The sequence below is a fragment of the Ostrea edulis genome, chromosome 8, assembly GCF_947568905.1.
Source record: "Ostrea edulis chromosome 8, xbOstEdul1.1, whole genome shotgun sequence".
Taxonomy (NCBI): domain Eukaryota; kingdom Metazoa; phylum Mollusca; class Bivalvia; order Ostreida; family Ostreidae; genus Ostrea; species Ostrea edulis.
The window spans coordinates 55,301,229-55,307,102 of record NC_079171.1 but is presented as its reverse complement, the minus strand read 5'-3'; the positions used below and the strand labels follow the sequence as shown (position 1 = coordinate 55,307,102).

Here is a 5,874-nt window from a genome sequence, read left to right as displayed (position 1 = left end):
GGTGTTTTTATCACAAGTTTGTGCAAGAATTCTAAAAGCTATAGAATTTTAATGCGTAAACAAACGAATCTGCTGTCCGACAAATCGGACCTTCAATGCTATAGAAAGTTTTTATTTAGACGACACCAACAGAACTACTAAGATCAAAATGAAAAGAATTTATAGAACATGCATTGATATAACTAAAACTATTGCCGACATATCGAAAGTATAACGTTAACTAGGGCAAGTAAATGTATCAAGGATTTTTGACCGAGTGACGTCATAGACATCGTGGCTTAGTGGTAGAGAGCCCGTCCTTCAATCGGGAGATCCGGGTTCAATTCCTACCCGTGTCACTATATTTTTTTTTAAAATCATAATGTTACCTACATTTTTCTTGGCGTTATTGAAAAATTTCTTTCTTTCAAGACACTGAAGATGAAATTATACCTGAATACAAATAAAAATCAATAGGCCTATGCAATCACAGAACACCAAGAAAATATGCAAGGATTACATATTACATTTTTTAAAATTCATTGAAAACCCCCCCCCCCAAATACTTTTTCGGACTTGATTTTATTTCAAAGTATGAACCAGCAAAAGATAATGGAAAGGAAAGTTTTTCCAATGCATCTAATGTACAGAAGAAAAGTCAGAAAAAATGTGAATCCATTAGCTATTCGTCATTTCCTGCAGAGTAAGAACTTTCTTGTTGAAACCACCACATGATATATTGTGTAGCAAGTGTAGACATGTGTGTCAGTAAATTCACATCCAACAAAATTGTCACAATCAATCTCGGCCACTTCCTGAGACAAAGTCTATACAGACAATTTCAATACCTCTCGACAGAACCAGGCCTGGGGTAATGGTAATTAAATGACAACCAGTTTCAATGTAATGGGGGTGTAATGGACCATTTTTGCATTACAAGTAATGGTAATGTAATGCATACTGTACTGCACATTATTTTCCATTACATTTACTCTACTTCAAATATTTGATGATATTTTGAATATTTAGAATAATTCATTATATTAGTGATTGACTGAAGCATTTGAAACATTGATGACAATCAAATGCAATGAATAACTTTTAAATAGATATGTTTCCTAACATTGCTGAATATTTTGTGTACTTATGTTAATGTATAATTAAAAATCATAATACAGAAATAATTTTTCTGCCATTTCTTTAATATCTGACAGTATGTTATGTAAATGTGTAATGTAAATTCACTCTCAAGTAATGTAATACATTATATTTCAAAATAGGAGTAATGGTAATGTGAAATTTTCTAGGTAATGTAAGGTGTTACATTGCTATGTAATTGACCTCAAGCCTAGATAGAACACCTTCTCATGCATATATGCAAGTGCCTTGGACCCCAACTTGTCATTTCCTCTTTTGCAAGATTTTCAGCATTTCTTCATAGAGATCATAATTCCAACTGCAAGGTGTCCAAGATGATGAATTCAGACCTGACCAGTGTTTTTGACAATTTGTTAACTTTTGACTCTGCACTTTTCATCAGGACAACCATTCTTGAACTCATTCAAAAAGTACATTATGACATTCATAATTCAACATGCAGATTTTCATTTGAATCATCAAATATGAATTCTTCCAATTAATAACCCAACCCCCCCAAAAAAAACACTTTAAAAACCTCCACAGGTATATTTCAAATGACATAGAACCATGGTATCAGGATGTCTCTGGAAGTGCCATGGGTTAATAAGGTTTAAACTTCAGAGTCGACATGTTTCTTCCAAGAAATATAGTCTTGTTTGGATCCAGTTTTTCCAGTTCTGATATAACTGCCTGATACTGTACAATGTAGGTGTCAATCTGGTCCCCCTATTGTGGGAATCTGTTTCCACATAACTGCTGTATAATCTGGTACCTTGCTATTAGCAGGCACAACAAGGAAGCTATTCCTGCAGTGATGTCCAACACTTATCTGCATGTGTCACTGATGCCACTATCATTGATCAATCTGATGGCAGTGATGAAAGCATTATTGAGGAGTAGGAATATGGATTCTTGTCAATCTGATTCATGTCACCCTTGCCATCAATTTTTGCTGGACATATTATATCATCCTGAAATTCAAATTACTCCAGTATTATATCATTATCAAAACTATATCATAAATGAAAGGTGAAGATAACAAACAGTGATCAATCTCATAACTCCTACAAGCAATACAAAATGGAGAGTTGGGCAAACACGGACACCTGTATTATAATATTCATATAAAAGTTGTACTTTCATGCCCTCATGTATTTTCATTGATATAGAATTCAGAAAAATTACATTTATGTATTCGGTGGGAGATTGACATGTCTCCAACTAAACAATAGAGGACAGTTTAGCTACATGTACATTTCTGCATAAATAATTATATACACACACATTTCATCTGAATTTGATTCCCCATCTAATAATTTTTGTTGTAGCTAATGTTGATATATTATCTTACTTCACAATTATCAGCAAATTCACAAAATATTTTTATCTTTCATACTCTTTCTTGTGGTAGATGTATGGAAAATTTTAATATTCAATAATATAAAGGAGATAAGCTAACAAAAAATTATATGCTTAAATCATGGTAGTACCATGAAATTCAACATTCTCTGAGTGATTCTATATCTAATCCCAATGCAGGCATGTAAGTTGTAAGTGTAATTGTTGAAATTAAGTTTGACATGTTTACAATTTATCTTGAAATAAGGCATATTTGAATTAGAAAACCAAACTGTTCTTATGATTTTCCTGGCTTAATGGTGCTTTTAAGTATTTAAAAATTATTGAATGTAAAAATCATTCTGACTTTTCTAATCCATGTTTCCGCGTAAGGCCAAATATATATATATATATATATATATATATATATATATATATATATATGTTAATTGGTTTCCACTTTCCCGACCTACCCTAATTAAACATTTCTGTTGACCCTAACACATTTTTTTCTATATTCTCACAGATTTTGCAAATGTCATCACTACAACAAGAATATATTTATTGACTTATGAAGTTATTTATTATGCACTAATACCAGACAGATTCCAAAACACAGAAACAGTTTTTGTTTACAGTAAATTGAAGAAATGTATCGATTCATCATATAACTTTTATTTGATTACTAAATAATCACTAAGTTAAGTTTAAACATAGTAGAATACTAGAATACCAAATCATTCGAAAATTATTCAACTTATAACCCCCCACATGCAGGCCTACATGTTACCCCAGTGACCTATACCATTATGGAAATATACATCTATATACAATTATATGTCTCTTTAACCTATACAAATACTTTTTAGACCATACAATGATACATGGAAAGTTCAAAGTGTAAAGTGAGTCAAACATCATGTAAGAAAATTCAAATAGACCCGAGAAGGCCATGCACTCGGAATTGAAAATGGCATGATCGTGAAACAGCTGATTTTTCTGATCAGCTGATATACATACAATTTTAAATCTTAACAATATATAATTATAATAGATAAACAATTAATCTATGTTGACAACAGTTAACAGATTTGTTGTGGGATTTCCAACAGCCCAATGCGTGAATATTATGAGTTTATGTCAACACACCACAGGCGCACCATACTATTCGTTCCATGCAACTTGTTTATTATTTTTAAGAGCAATTGGTACACCTATTTGGTTGTACAGTTTAACGAGTAGAGGTGAAGTATATTCATATTTCTAAAACTTACGTAGAAATGCGATGAGTACATCCTCTGCAACTTCCACGAACAGCGCAAACAGGCTAACGGCGCGGCGTGTGAAAATCGCCGAATGAAGGATTGAAAAATATGGTGTGCCATTCGGGCTATAAGTAAAATAACCTTATTGCGTATTGGGAAAGAACATTTCTTTTTCAAGATCTTATTATATATTAAACCACTCATTGCATAATTATGTTTTACAATACGTTACCACTTCTAATAATATATAGCGACGTTGTATGAAGCAATCTTAAAAAGTAGAGCAAATTATAGGATCTATACTAGTAATGTAAACCTAAAAATAGTGTTCTTTCACCAACTCTACATATAAAAACCAGTACATTATAGGAAAAGAACATGTTAGAGAATATTTCTAACAAAAAATTATTCACTTTGGACGTTAGGCCGAATTTTGATAAACATGGTCTTAGTCCTTTGGCTCCAGTTTTTGCACTCTAGTTTTCCTTTTAGCTCTTACAAATTTTTGTCATTTCGAATTTCCAAACTTTCAGCTTGAGCATCACTGAAGAGACATTATTTGTCGAAATGCACATCTGGTGCATCAAAATTGGTACCGTATAAGTTTTACATCAAAAGTATACAGAGACTCTGGTCGCTTGGTCATATAACTCCGAGCACAGCAAGTGATCAGTGAATAAACCGTACGGTATTTTTAGAATCTTTAAAATGTTGAACATTATCTAGATATATAAACTTGTAGGACATCTACAAAATCTGTACCCCGTGTAATTTGCAAGCTCTAGTCAGAAGTGGAATAGTGCAAAGAAAGAATGACCACACGCACGAAAACATTGTCTCTATAGACTCAGATGCTACTTAAGAAGAATTTTCACCAGGAATGATTTACAATTTACATGCAAATATTACAGAGAAAATGTTAAAATTACAATATCATTATAGTTAATCTCATTTTACTTCTCTTTAATCATACAAAATGATCAATCTAAACAGAGTGAAGTATGTCATCTTACTTTGAAATTTGCTTGAGCAGGTAAATTCACTGACGAGGATAGCAATTTCTCTCGTCTGTTCTCTGAAGTATGAGCGCTAATTGGAACGTCGTCATAAACATTGTTAAAGTTTGTGAGGTAAGAAACAACTACTGACGTTAATCCTGAAAGGAAATATCTATAATGTAGACAGCTGGGGTGATAGCTGAATGGTAATTCATCTGATATCATATAGGAGGTGGTCCAATTGAGTCGAATCGGAGTCAAACGCATGTAATCCAGATTGTGAGTAAATACAATCGTATCGTTTTCATCAAATCCTGAAAAAGAAAATGAATTGTTTCTGAATTGTATACACCACTTAATTTAACCATGGATGATAGCGCGGAAAGCGATAAAGATTCAAATGTCGTCATTTGATGGGTTAGATGGGAGTGTAGATGGTTACAGTTAATGTCGTCATTTGATGGGTTAGATGGGAGTGTAGATGGTTACAGTTAATGTCGTCATTTGATGGGTTAGATGGGAGTGTAGATGGTTACAGTTAATGTCGTCATTTGATGGGTTAGATGGGAGTGTAGATGGTTACAGTTAATGTCGTCATTTGATGGGTTAGATGGGAGTGTAGATGGTTACAGTTAAGACGTCAGTGAATCAGAATATGAAGAAGTTCGGTCACCACCGTGTACATTGGATAGTCTTTGAGTGATATCACGGACGATAATTTCTACTTCTAGTTATATCAACTCCATACCGTGAAGATTGTGGAGTTCCAAGTGAGTTTAGTCCCTCTCATGAACACAATTCATTATATCATGGATGCTGTTATTTTCTGCTGATATTACCTCCCAGGAATTAGCAGATGACACAAACAGATATATGAAACATAAAGCAGAGAGTATAGGACAGGCTCACGCCAAATTGACCCCAGACAAACGAAGCGTGTGCCTTGTACTGAGAAACATATGAAATAATTTTTTTCTGACATGGATAACAATACACCGGTAAATTTCCATAAATATTTGATGAGAAAGGAAACCATTCTGACAATATTTCCGTTATTATAACTCACCTACAAACATACAGACAAGATATTCTACAGTGTAAACCTTGTCATAACTAGCGATTGTGTACGGTGCTTACTCTCTGATCTCGTCCTA

General features: G+C 33.3%; 1 long non-coding RNA gene across 1 annotated transcript; it reads right to left on the bottom strand.

The window, feature by feature from the left end:
* Positions 1-548: 548 nt before the first annotated feature.
* Positions 549-3,807, bottom strand: LOC130049213 (uncharacterized). Its single transcript, XR_008797700.1, has 2 exons — positions 3,732-3,807; positions 549-2,090 (listed from the first exon to the last, which is right to left on the bottom strand). It is a non-coding gene; the product is annotated as an uncharacterized LOC130049213 (long non-coding RNA).
* Positions 3,808-5,874: the final 2,067 nt, after the last annotated feature.